This window comes from Cupressus sempervirens, chromosome 6, assembly GCF_028749045.1.
Source record: "Cupressus sempervirens isolate cs-2001-9-10 chromosome 6, ASM2874904v1, whole genome shotgun sequence".
NCBI classification, from domain to species: Eukaryota; Viridiplantae; Streptophyta; class Pinopsida; order Cupressales; family Cupressaceae; genus Cupressus; species Cupressus sempervirens.
The window spans coordinates 83,718,277-83,731,234 of NC_143123.1; the positions used below are offsets into that span (position 1 = coordinate 83,718,277).

Consider the following 12,958-nt stretch of genomic DNA (forward strand, 5'->3'; position numbering starts at 1 on the left):
TGCCTTCCAAGCATATCTAGCTTGTCTAATACTGGAGTACATAATGACCCCATTTCCGAGAGGATTTCCCACTCACATGCATCTAGTATGTCATCATTATCTTGATTAATTGTATTTTCTCCATCATCTTCACCATTTTCTTTTGAATTGTTATCCTCCTTTGTGTTGTAGCTAACATACCACACATGATAGCCCATAGTTTGCATTTGATGCCAATTGTTAATTCTCTGTTCTTTTGTGAGTCCAATGTCAGTTTCTATATCACAAAAATGTTTATATAAGGGTAACTCACTCGAACAAAATGTCTCAAAATGTTTTGATTCGATCTTTGGAATTCTGTAAATTTTGGATAAGCATTGATGATGGTTGCCTTTTCTCTTGCTTTCCATTTACATTCTTTTTGATTTGGAGCATATGAGTAAGATCTTGCAGCTTCAATTAAATTTACTATTTCAAGTTTGGGAGGGTGATGCATGTAAGAATGTAGATAGTTGGACTAGATTTGAGTATCTCCTAGCCTTCTCATTATTCAAAGTAGCATGTTTCGTCCAACATTTAAAGATACAAAATCTCAACTGTAGACAACAAGTGGCAGTTTTAGCAACATGTGACATATTTCTTGCACTCCTATATCACATTCAATAATAACAGCAGACAAGAATTTACAGTATGCAGTCATAGTTGAACTATCTGGTTTTTGTGAGGTAGTGATTATTTTTAGCATTTCAGTACATGTCTCTGATAAGTTTTTTGCCTTTGTTGCATATTTTTGTGATGTATTTTAATACAAGTGTTCATGAGAGAAGAGGTTGGACATCTATGTTAACCCTCCAAATTGAAAGCATCATTTGATTATGTATATTTAACCTATCATCATTTCTTGCAAGTTGTATTTTACCTATTGTGTCACATGATAGCATAGATATATCCTGCTCTTTCCAAGGGGCTTTATATCTGCATGTTATGTTGTTTCCTTTCTACGTAGAGAGGTACATTCAATACATTTTGCATGTCTTTGAACTCGGTTAATCAACTCTTCATAATCGTGGGAAAGATGTGAAAGAAAGATATCTCTTGTATTTCAAAGGTAAGGATCATCAAAGGGAGAACAATATACAACATTATTGAAGTGATGTGCATTGCGGGGATTCCATGTAGTAATGCATGTATCAAATAATTTTCTCGCATGCTCGACCACAACACTATTTTCCTTGTCCAATGTATCCATATTTGGTGCATTTGGTAGCCAAATGAGTCCATGTATATGCCCAGTTCCTCGACGTTGCCATTCAGTCCTATACCACCAATCTATTGCACCAAGGAGCTTTTCAATTACTTCCTTCCAAAATATTGTGAATGGCTAATGGAGATACAGTGCGACAATGTGTGGATTGTTAATGACATTGTCTGATTGTTGTTTATTTGTTTCCATGTCCAAACTCATATTGTTTGTTAATAGTAGTTGTAAATATGGCCACTTCATATCTACAACACTTAATGTGACAAATAGGGTAGGGGTTCTGAGTTGGTTGATCATATCTGCTAGATTAGCACAACATTTTCTTTTTCCAATATGGTTACGTACCTCGTAGTGTAGATCCAAAATGCATTAGTTCTTCAACTAATTGTGTATCTGGGAGTTGCTTAAAATGTGTACATAGATCTTCTATGGTTGTTGGTATATTTTCTTCAACATTCTTTTTGAAAAACAATGTTGCTAGGCTTTGGCTACAATGGCGCATTGTTGCCCGAGTTTTAGGTTTTCTATGTTATGAGTTGTGTTAATGGTCATGTCAAGTAAATCAAAAGAGTCTAGGTCTAAGTCTTCTTTAGGTAGGCTGTCCTTGTCGGGTTTCCCTATCATTGCCTTTTCTTCTCTAAGCCGGTTGGGTTGTTCTAAAGGTCTGTTCATATTGGGTAGGTTGTAGATCCCAACCCGGCAAGGATATCGTGCTCTTATTGATGATCTTTTGCAGATGAGAGTTGTGAAATGTTCTCCAGACATGTACAAGGGAGCTGATGAGAGTCTTTCTCAAGATGATTGATGCACTATTGTTTCTGAGCAAAATTCATAAGGTCATGGAGTTTTCCATGTCCTTGGTATTCAAAAGTTCACCTATCTTTGGCACAGCAGAGGAAGTGGTATCACAAAGCTCTTCTTGGAGACATGCATCACCAACTTCTAGTTCATCATCTTCTGAACATTCTTGGAGGCATCAGCCTTCTAGTCCTTCCAATGTCTCACGAGGGGGCACTTCTAGAAAATTTGCTATCTAGAAAGGGGCAGTCCTTACATTTAGACATTCGCTGTGGCAAGGTTGTGATAAAGCCAATTTGTCCAGGATCAAGCATTGGTATTAATGTTGCCTTAGGTGTTGATGATGCCCTTAGAATAGAGAGTATAGATATAAGAGTTGTAATTGAAATATTTCTTGAAGAAGGGATGGAATTTACAGTTATTGTTCTTGATCTTGGTTGCGGATCTGATTCTTTTCCAGTTACCCTTTCTTCCAACTAAGGTGGAATTACACTTTCATGAAAGCTCAGTTGTGGATGAAAATGAAGGAATATTCAATTATCAACGCAAATATTTTCCAACTTGACGGGTTACATATCATACACCACATCGATTTTCAAATGCTCTTTTTGTGCTTGGGGCTACCTGATGTTGCACGTATTGTTTGGTCTTGAGACATACAGTGAGGAGCTACAAATGTTAGCTAAAGGCGATGTATCAAATCCACAAGGATCACATCAGGTTAAGATAAGGAACTGAAAGATGCCAAATCTACAGTCAATAGTTAATGACTTTGTGGTCAAACTTAAGTGACGACAGGTTGAAGGTTCACAGGCTAGTGCCAGAGAAACTGCAGTTCTACTTAGGTCAGTTATTTGTCAACAATGCGTACCACATTCTAATCAGGCTGCATCCCTTATTCAAGCAGTAAGATCACTGGGCATGCAACTCATTGTTGCTAATCCCGTCGAGCTAGCTATTGGGAACATCGTGAGACGTGTATTACATCTTATTCGTGATGAGGATGTAGCTTTGGCAACAACAAATGTTAAGTGCTTAGACATTTCTGTTGACAGTGATGATGAAGATGACACTCAACATGAAAACCCATCACAGCTATCTGCTGCTGCTCTGGCTGCGGCAAATAGGAGTACATTATAAGCTCCTTCCCTACATAATCTTCTTGAATCTATTCCTGGACCACAAGTTGCTTCTTCTACAGGTTCTTCCGGAGGTGACTCTGAAGGAAAAAGAAAATCTGTTGACAAAAACTCGAAAAGCTGGAAACTCAAACATGGTGTAATTGAGGCCGTCAATGAATTGATTGAAGAAATTGATAACTGTTACTCTCAGATTGCAGAGCAAGCATTGGAACATATTCATCAGAATGAGGTGATATTAACTCTAGCACACTCAAAGGCTGTGATGAAGTTCCTTTGTGAGGCCAAGAAAAAGAGATCTTTTCAAGTATTTGTTGCAGAAGGTGCTCCAAGATATCAAGGGCATGCTCTTGCTAAAGAACTAGTTGCAAAAGATTTAAAAACAACTGTAATTACAAATTCAGCAATCTTTGCTATGATATCACGTGTGAATATGGTTATAGTAGGTGCTCATGCGGTCCTGGCCAATGGTGGAGTGATTGCACCAGCAGGACTGCATATGGTTGCACTAGCAGCACACAGACATGTTGTTCCATTTGTTGTACTAGCTGGTACACACAAGCTATGTCCTTTATATCCACACAATCCAAAGGTTTTACTTAATGACCTCAAATCACCATCAGGAATGTCAACACTATTCAAGTCAGAATAGTTTTATCTAAAATGGTTAGAAAACCGAATTCAAATAGTGATTGTTTGAGTTCCCAAATTTGAAAAGTCTTTTTCTCTATATTTTGTCTTTTTGTATTCAAAGAAGAGGAAAAGTCAAGAGCCCTTACGAGCTTGATGTATTGAAAGATCTATATATACTGCTATGAAAAGGAATGGTGGGGGGAGGGCAAATGGGAAAGTAGCAAAGTAATTCCATTTACTTAGCCTACTTATTGGTTTGTTGTTCCAGTATTATTTTAGTTGCAATTTTTTTGAATAGAAAGCATACTTATATTTTGGATACTGTGATGTCTTCCTGAATTCTATTTCTTGTCAAGCAAATTACAGCAACAGTAATTCTATTTGCCTTTCATTATATAGGATTGCTCCTATTCGCCAATTAGAATCTGCATTTCATATAAAATAGGATAGAATTAGTTAGATATTTAAACTCATGTGATGATCTATAATCGACATTCTACTAGGGGTTATAGATTATCTTCATTTTATCCAGCCTAAATTGCTTGTGCCGACAAAGTAATTCAGTTAATTTCATTACTCAATGTATCTGGTGATTGATAAAAAACAAATTCATTGAATATTTAATACAATCAGGAAGCTGTACTTGTTAATTCAGAGGGCAGTGATTGTACATATACGCTGACCCATTTGTTGGTGACATTCTCTTGTTTTCTCACCTTGGGCGTGAAAGAGTCAGGGATTATAAATCTAACGAGAAGACAAACTGTTAACCAACAGTTTTTGGCGACTCCGCTGGGGAGAACTTGAAAATATTTTTAAAATAAAGAGTATTAGAAGTTTTTCTCAGAATTATAAATACCTTGGATTCCAAATTTACCAGGAGTGCGAAACAGAAGGGAAAAGTTGACCCAGTGTACGAAGAACTTAAGACGGTAAATTTATCTATCTTGGATGATAGATTCATAAAAGGAATAACGAGAACAAAGGGGTTTGAAGTCAAGAATCCTGAAGAATTTCAGTTGCTTGTGCAAGCCTCTTTCAGATGAAGAAGAAGCAAATCTTCCTCTCCTCCAATAGGTAGAATTTCCATTTCAACCACTTGTAATTCACTGTTGTTACACGGTATTGCTCTTCCCCTATCAGTTTCCATTCAGACACATGTACAAAACTTAGCAATAATAAACATGGCAGTCCCATGGGGAAATTCAATAGGACCATTGAACCTTGCAGATAATCATGATTTACCAAGAGCTTCAAGGAAGAATTTTCCAAAATTCAATGGTGACGATACAATTTCAGCAGAGCAACATCTAAGTGCTTTTCATAAGGCTTGTAGTGTAGTTAATCCTCAGTATGAAGACACTGCGGTGAGAATGTCCGTAGATACTCTTGTAGATGATGCTACAGATTGGTTTCAGGATTTGCCTGCAGGATGTATAACAAATTGGAATGACATGAAACAAAGATTTGAAGACAAGTATAAAAGTACTGAAGATGCTCAAGTCTTGTTATTACAGATAGCTCAAATAAAGAAAGAACCGTCTGTATCTATGAGGGATTTTAATGCCAAATTTAATAAATTGATAAAAAGAATTCCAACTGCCAGTACACCTACAGTGGATAATCAGAAGACTTTCTACATCATTTCTATGCCTCCTGAACTTGGCTACCAAATAAGAAGAGCTAATGTAGCTGATTTGCAAACGGCTCAAACATTAGCTATAGAGATGGAGGATGATATGATAGCCTCTGGGAGATGGAAGAAAGACCTTCATATTGGGTTTTCTAATAGCACAAATGGAACTTCAAACAGCATTGAAACAATGTTACAGAAGTTATCAAATGAACTAATTGCATTAAAGAAACAGGTCACTAAGCCTGCTCATTCTTTTCATTAGCCTTATCAAGGTGGGAATAAGAATTTACAAATTCCTGCTCCACAACAGAGGTTGGCTATTGAGGCTCCTCCTAAAAAACATGTGATGTGTGCTTTTCATCTTAGAGTTGATCATGATGGAGACACATGCGCATATATGATCAGGTATAGACAAATGGAAGAAGAGAAAGAACAGAGAATAGAATATCTAGAAAGTGATGATGACCATGCTCTACATGGCAAATCCGTAAATCTATTTTGTGAGTATGAGTCGGATTCAGAAAATGGAGGTGATTTTTTTGCTACATTGGATGGACCACAGCTCACTGTGATGACCAGAAATCAGAAGAAGAAAAATCAAATATCCAATGTTGTACCTAATAAGAATCAGGCATCTTCTAGTAAAATTGGTAAAGATAATAATATATCAGCTACTTCTTCACACAAAGATCACAGAGGTAAGTCATCTGATTCTTTTGACATTGTACAATTTTGTGAAGAAAGTAAAATTCAGATTTCTCCCATTGATTATTTGAAATCAAATCCTGATCAACTTCAAAGATTAGTGGAACATTGTACGAGTAAGGTTGATGATTTTGTCAATGCTAATGTCAATGGTAAATCCTTAAATGAAGAAGGTGTTTCAATTTCTAAGTTGTTTCAGGAAGAAGAGTCCGCTGTTTTAGCTACTGGTTCAAATTTAAAATCGGGACCATTCTATTTATCTCTTTTTATTAATGGCAATAGATTGAGTAATTGTATTATAGATTTAGGGGCCTCTGATAATTTCATGCCTGCATCAGTAGCTAAAGCCTTGGGATTGCCTTGACTAAAGCTTTTGGTATATGCTATTCAATGGATGCAAAACAAGTGCCCCTAGTCGGCCAAAAAAAAGATGCCCAAGTTGCCCTTGCAGCCTATCCTTCCAAAAGATTAAAACTCACCATACTTGTGGCTGATATCCCTGCCAGCTATGGGATGCTTCTCAGTAGAAGCTTTTGTAAAGACATAGGAGGAGAAATTAAATTAGACTGGTCTGTTGCAACTATTCAGGTAGGGGATAAGAAAGTGAAGTTAGAGCCGGAAGAAAAAGCCAAGTTTACTGTGCTCAAGTCAGATGATCCTAGGTCCCAAATAATTTATCAGGAAATGCAATTTGGTAATTACATGCTTTTCTTTGATGATTCTAATGTTCAGGAAGAAAAAGATCAGACTAATTTTGATGATAAACAAATATGGACATTGGAATTTGATGGTAGCTGTGCTAAAGTTGGTTCTGGTGCAGGAGTAGTATTGATTGCTCCTAATGGAGAAATTACATGCTTGTCTTATAAGTTAGATTTCAAGAACACTAACAATACTGTAGAATATGAAGCACTCCTTCTTGGTATGGAAGCGGCTAAGAAAAGAGGAGTCAAATCGCTGAAAGTACAAGGTGATGCTGAATTGGTGGTAAGACAAATCAGAAAATAGTATTCTGTGAAAAATAACAGATTGAGAAACTATAGGAATAAGGTATGGGATGAGATTGAGAGTTTTGAAGAATTTTCAATAATTTCAGTACTTAGAGATCAAAATACTAGAGCAGATTCTCTGGTCGTATCTGCATCTTTGTTGTTGCCTCATCCTGATTTCAAAGATAAGTGTATAGAATGGAGGTTTTGTTCAGACCTAGTGTCCCTAATAATGAAGAATCTTGGCAAGTGTTTGATGATGATAAACATATTCAACAATTTATTGAAGCTACAAGCCCTTTTGCAGACCTTTGTTTTGAAAGTGATCAGCAAGAAGAACATTCATCAGATAATGAAAGAAAAATTAAATCAGGCACAGTTCAATTAAAAGGTAACAGAACTCCTTCCCACTTTGTTTCATTGGAAAAACTTTTCAATAAACATGATGCTTACATAAGGAAAGAAAGGAATAAAAAAGGGAAAACTTGTGGGGAATTTGATGGAATTAATATAGGGACAGAAGATAGCCCAAAGATGATAAACGTAGGAAAGTGTTGTACTCCAGAAGAGAGAATAAAAGTCAAAGAATTGTTGATTAATTTTCAAGATGTATTTTCTTGGAGTTATGAAGATCTGAAAATTTTTATGAATGGAAAATTCAAACACACAATTCCCCTTAAACCTAGAGCAACACCTGTCAGGCAAAAATAGAGGAACTATAATCCTTTGATAGAAGGCGCAATTTTCAAAGAAATTGGCAAGATGCTGAGAGCCAGGATTATTTACCCTATTCATCACTCTACTTGGGTGGAAAATATTGTGCCTGTAAGGAAGAAAAATGGAGAGATAAGAATTTGTGTAGACTTCAGAAATTTAAATCAGTCATCCCTCAAGGACAACTATGCCTTACCTAACATGGACCATTTATTGCAGGCGGTTGCAGGATCAGAAATGTTGTCCATGCTTGATGGATTTTCAGGATATAATCAGATACAAGTAGAGGAGGAAGATCAATACAAGACAACTTTCACTACACCTTGGAGCACCTTCGCATATAACAAAATGCCTTTTGGTTTAATAAATGCAGTTGCAACTTTTCAGAGGGCCATGAATCTATCTTTTGGTGATTTGAGGAATAAGATTATTGTGATATATCTTGATGACTTGACTGTGTTTTCTAAAAAAAGGAAAGACCACATTACAGATCTGGCAAAAGTGTTGCAACGGTGCAGAGATCATGGTACTTCATTGAATCCAAAGAAATCAGTATTCTGCGTTATTGAAGGTAAACTTTTGGGCCATATTGTTTCTTAAGGAGTGAAAATTGATCCAGATAGAGTTAAAGCTATTCAACAGTTAAGTTTACCTTTGAGTAAAATAGGAGTTAAATCCTTCTTTGGCCAGGTGAATTTTCTAAGGAGGTTTGTGCCTGATTTTTCTGAGATTGTAAAAAGTATAGTTGATATGATGAAAGGAAATCAAACTTTCAAATGGACTGAAGTTGGTAAAAAATCTTTTGAAAATATAAAAGAGGCTATTACAAATGCGCCTGTTTTAGTTCATCCTAATTACAATAAAGAATTCATTATATATTGTTATGCTTCAGAACATACTGTTTCAGTCATACTAATGCAGGAAAATAAGGAAGGCATACAAGCTCCCATTGCTTTCATGAGCGTGCCTTTGAAAAATCAGGAATTGAAATACTCTCACATGGAAAAGCATGCATATGCAGTTGTAAAGGTGTTGAAAAATTTTAGATTTTACATTTTGCATTCTCATTCAGTTATTCATGTGCCTGATGTTGCAGTAAAAAGTATCTTGACTCAGCAAGAAGTGGGTTGTAATCATAGAGGAACATGGATTGCTAAAGTACAGGAGTTTGATATAGACATAAAACCAACGAAGTTAGTAAGAGGAAATGCACTTTGCAAAGTGGCAGAGGATCAACACATTGAATAAGATCATAAAGTGCTTATGGTGAGTTTACAAGATCCTTGGTTTTCCAACATTGCTTATTATCTGACATATGGTGAGTGTCCTGATGGTTTAACAGCAAAACAAAAGAGAGATCTAAAAAATAAAGCTTTGAAGTACGTAATATTTGATGATGTTTTGGACAAGAAAGCAATAGATGGCACTTTCTTAAGGTGTGTGGATAAAGAACAGCAGGTAAGATTATTGAAGACTTTTCATGATGAAACTTGTGGGGGACATTTCTCTTCTACTGTGACTGCATTTAAGATTCTCAGACAATGCTATTACTGGCCGGGTATGTTTAAAGATGCGTATAAATGGGTTGCAAATTGTGAGAAATGTAAGTTGTTTACAGGAAAGCCACAATTGGCCGCTTTACCTTTAAGACCAGTGATAATAGATGCTCCTTTTCAGCAATGGGGTTTAGATTTTATAGGACCTATAAATCCTCCTTCAAGTCAAGGACATACCTATATCCTAACAGCCACAGATTATTTTAGTAAATGGGTAGAAGCAAAGGCAATGAAAAAGACTACTTCTATAGTGGTTTGTGAATTCATCAAAGAACAAATATTGGTTAGATTCGAAGTTCCTGCAAAACTGGTAATGGATAATGCATCTTACTTTACTTCTGCAAAAATCATTGCTTTCTGTTATGATAATTGAATACAGGTTGGTCATTCATCAGATTACTTCCCTCAAGGCAATGGACAAGCAGAGTCCAGTAATAAGAATTTAATTAACATCTTGAAGAAGTTGGTCTCAAATAATCAAAGGAATTGGCACAAGAAACTGTATGATGCATTGTGAGCTGATAGGACTACTCCGAAAAGAGCTATTGGGATTTCACCTTTTGAATTAGTTTATGGTGTTGAAGTTGTCTTACCATTACCACTTGAGTTAGCTACCTGTAAATTGAAGACTACGATTGAAGATGGTGCGTTCAAGGAAGGATTAGAAAGGAGAATTTTGTATCTGACAAAGCTACAGGAAGAAAGAGTAGATATGGTAGATAGAATTACAGAACACCAAAGCAGAGTCAAAAAGTTGCTTGATAAAAGGGCAAGGCTGAGAAAGTTAATGGAAGGTGATATGGTATTATTGTGGGATAAAAGACAGGAGCCTAGGGGAATGCATTCAAAATTTCAATCATTGTGGAAAGGCCCATTTCAAATTGTACAGGCAAATCAGAATAATTCATTCAAATTGGCTTATCCTTCAGGTGAGCGGCTGCCATACTCTTATAATGGGCAGGACCTAAAATTGTACCAAATGCAATAATGGGAAGCAGGTAACCCCTGCATAGTTGTTAGTTAGGTAGGTTTTCCTTTTTCCTGTTCTTAGTTAATGTGTTTTGTTCTTGTTTCTGTTTTCCCTATTAGGTTAGTTTTTATTTTCATCAAGTTGTTGACCCATGTGCGAAACCAGAGATGATCTGAGCCCTTTCAAGCATTATCATACTTAAATCCCCAGATGGAGCCAGCTGTTGCCCAAGTTTCAGCTTTTCTATGTTATGAGTTGTGTTAATGGTCATGTCAAGTAAATCAAAAGAGTCTAGGTCTAAGTCTTCTTTAGGTAGGCTGTCCTTGTCAGGTTTCCCTATCATTGCCTTTTCTTCTCTAAGCCGGTTGGGTTGTTCTAAAGGTCTGTTCATATTGGGTAGGTTGTAGATCCCAACCCGACAAGGATATTGTGCTCTTATTGATGATCTTTTGCAGATGAGAGTTGTGAAATGTTCTCTAGACATGTACAAGGGAGTTGATGAGAGTCTTTCTCAAGATGATTGATGCACTATTGTTTCTGAGCAAAATTGATAAGGTCATGGAGTTTTCCATGTCCTTGGTATTCAAAAGTTCACCTATCTTTGGCACAACAGAGGAAGTGGTATCACAAAGCTCTTCTTGGAGACATGCATCACCAACTTCTAGTTCATCATCTTCTGAACATTCTTGGAGGCATTAACCTTCTAGTCCTTCCAATGTCTCACGAGGGGGCACTTCCAGAAAATCTGCTATCTAGAAAGGGGCAGTCCTTACATTTAGACATTCGCTGTGGCAAGGTTGTGATAAAGCCAATTTGTCCAAGTTCAAGCATTGGTATTAATGCTGCCTTAGGTGTTGATGATGCCCTTAGAATAGAGAGTATAGATATAAGAGTTGTAATTGAAATATTTCTTGAAGAAGGGATGGAATTTACAGTTATTGTTCTTGATCTTGGTTGCGGATCTGATTCTTTTCCAGTTACCCTTTCTTCCAACTAAGGTGGAATTACACTTTCATGAAAGCTTAGTTGTGGATGAAAATGAAGGAATATTCAATTATCAGCACAAATATTTTCCAACTTGACAGGTTACATATCATACACCACATCGATTTTCAAATGCTCTTTTTGTGCTTGGGGCTACTTGATGTTTCATTTATTGTTTGGTCTTGAGACATAGAGTGAGGAGCTACAAATGTTAGCTAAAGGTGATGTATCAAATCCACAAGGATCACATCAAGTTAAGATAAGGAACTGAAAGATGTCAAATCTATAGTCAGCAGTTAATGACTTTGTGGTCAAACTTAAGCAACGACAGGTTGAAGGTTCACAGGTTAGTGCTAGAGAAACTGCAGTTCTACTTAGGTCAGTTATTTGTCAACAACACATACCACATTCTAATTAGGCTGCATCCCTTATTCAAGCAGTAAGATCAGTGGGCGTGCAACTCATTGGTGCTAATCCCGTCGAGCTAGCTATTGGGAACATCGCGAGACGTGTATTACATCTTATTCGTGATGAGGATGTGGCTTTGGCAACAACAGATGTTAAGGGCTTAGACATTTCTGTTGACAGTGATGATGAAGATGACACTCAACATGAAAACCCATCACAGCTATATGCTGCTGCTCTGGCTGCAGAAAATAGGAATACATTATAAGCTCCTTCCCTACATAATCTTCTTGAATCTATTCCTGGACCACAAGTTGCTTCTTCTACAGGTTCTTCCGGAGGTGACTCTAAAGGAAAAAGCAAATTTATTGACAAAAACTCAAAAAGCTAGAAACTAAAACATGGTGTAATTAAGGCCGTCAATGAATTAATTGAAGAAATTGATAACTGTTACTCTCAGATTGCAGAGCAAGCATTGGAACATATTCATCAGAATGAGGTGATATTAACTCTAGCACACTCAAAGGCTGTGATGAAGTTCCTTTGTGAGGCCAAGAAAAAGAGATCTTTTCAAGTATTTGTTGCAGAAGGTGCTCCAAGATATCAAGGGCATGCTCTTGCTAAAGAACTAGTTGCAAAAGATTTACAAACAACTGTAATTACAAATTCAGCAGTCTTTGCTATGATATCACGTGTGAATATGGTTATAGTAGGTGCTCATACGGTCCTGGCCAATGGTGGAGTGATTGCACGAGCAAGACTACATATGGTTGCACTAGCAGCACACAAACATGTTGTTCCATTTGTTGTACTAGCTGGTACACACAAGCTATGTCCTTTGTATCTATACAATCCAGAGGTTTTACTTAATGAACTCAAATCACCATCAGGAATGTCAACAGTATTCAAGTCAGAATAGTTTTATCTAAAATGGTTAGAAAACCGAATTCAAATAGTGATTGTTTGAGTTCCCAAATTTGAAAAGTCTTTTTCTCTATATTTTGTCTTTTTGTATTCAAAGAAGAGGAAAAGTTAAGAGCCCTTATGAGCTTGATGTATTGAAAGATCTATATATGCTGCTATGAAAAGGAATGGTGGGGGGAGGGCGAATGGGAAGGTAGCAAAGTAATTCCATTTACTTAGCCTACTTATTGGTTTGTTGTTCCAGTATTATTTTAGTTGCAATTTT

General features: G+C 36.7%; 2 pseudogenes; both read left to right on the plus strand.

Moving 5' to 3' along the window:
- The first annotated feature begins 2,779 nt into the window (after positions 1-2,779).
- Positions 2,780-4,856, plus strand: LOC149551279 (uncharacterized; annotated as a pseudogene).
- A 6,782-nt stretch (positions 4,857-11,638) lies between these two features.
- On the plus strand, positions 11,639-12,688 carry LOC149551280 (uncharacterized; annotated as a pseudogene).
- The last annotated feature ends 270 nt before the right edge of the window (positions 12,689-12,958 follow it).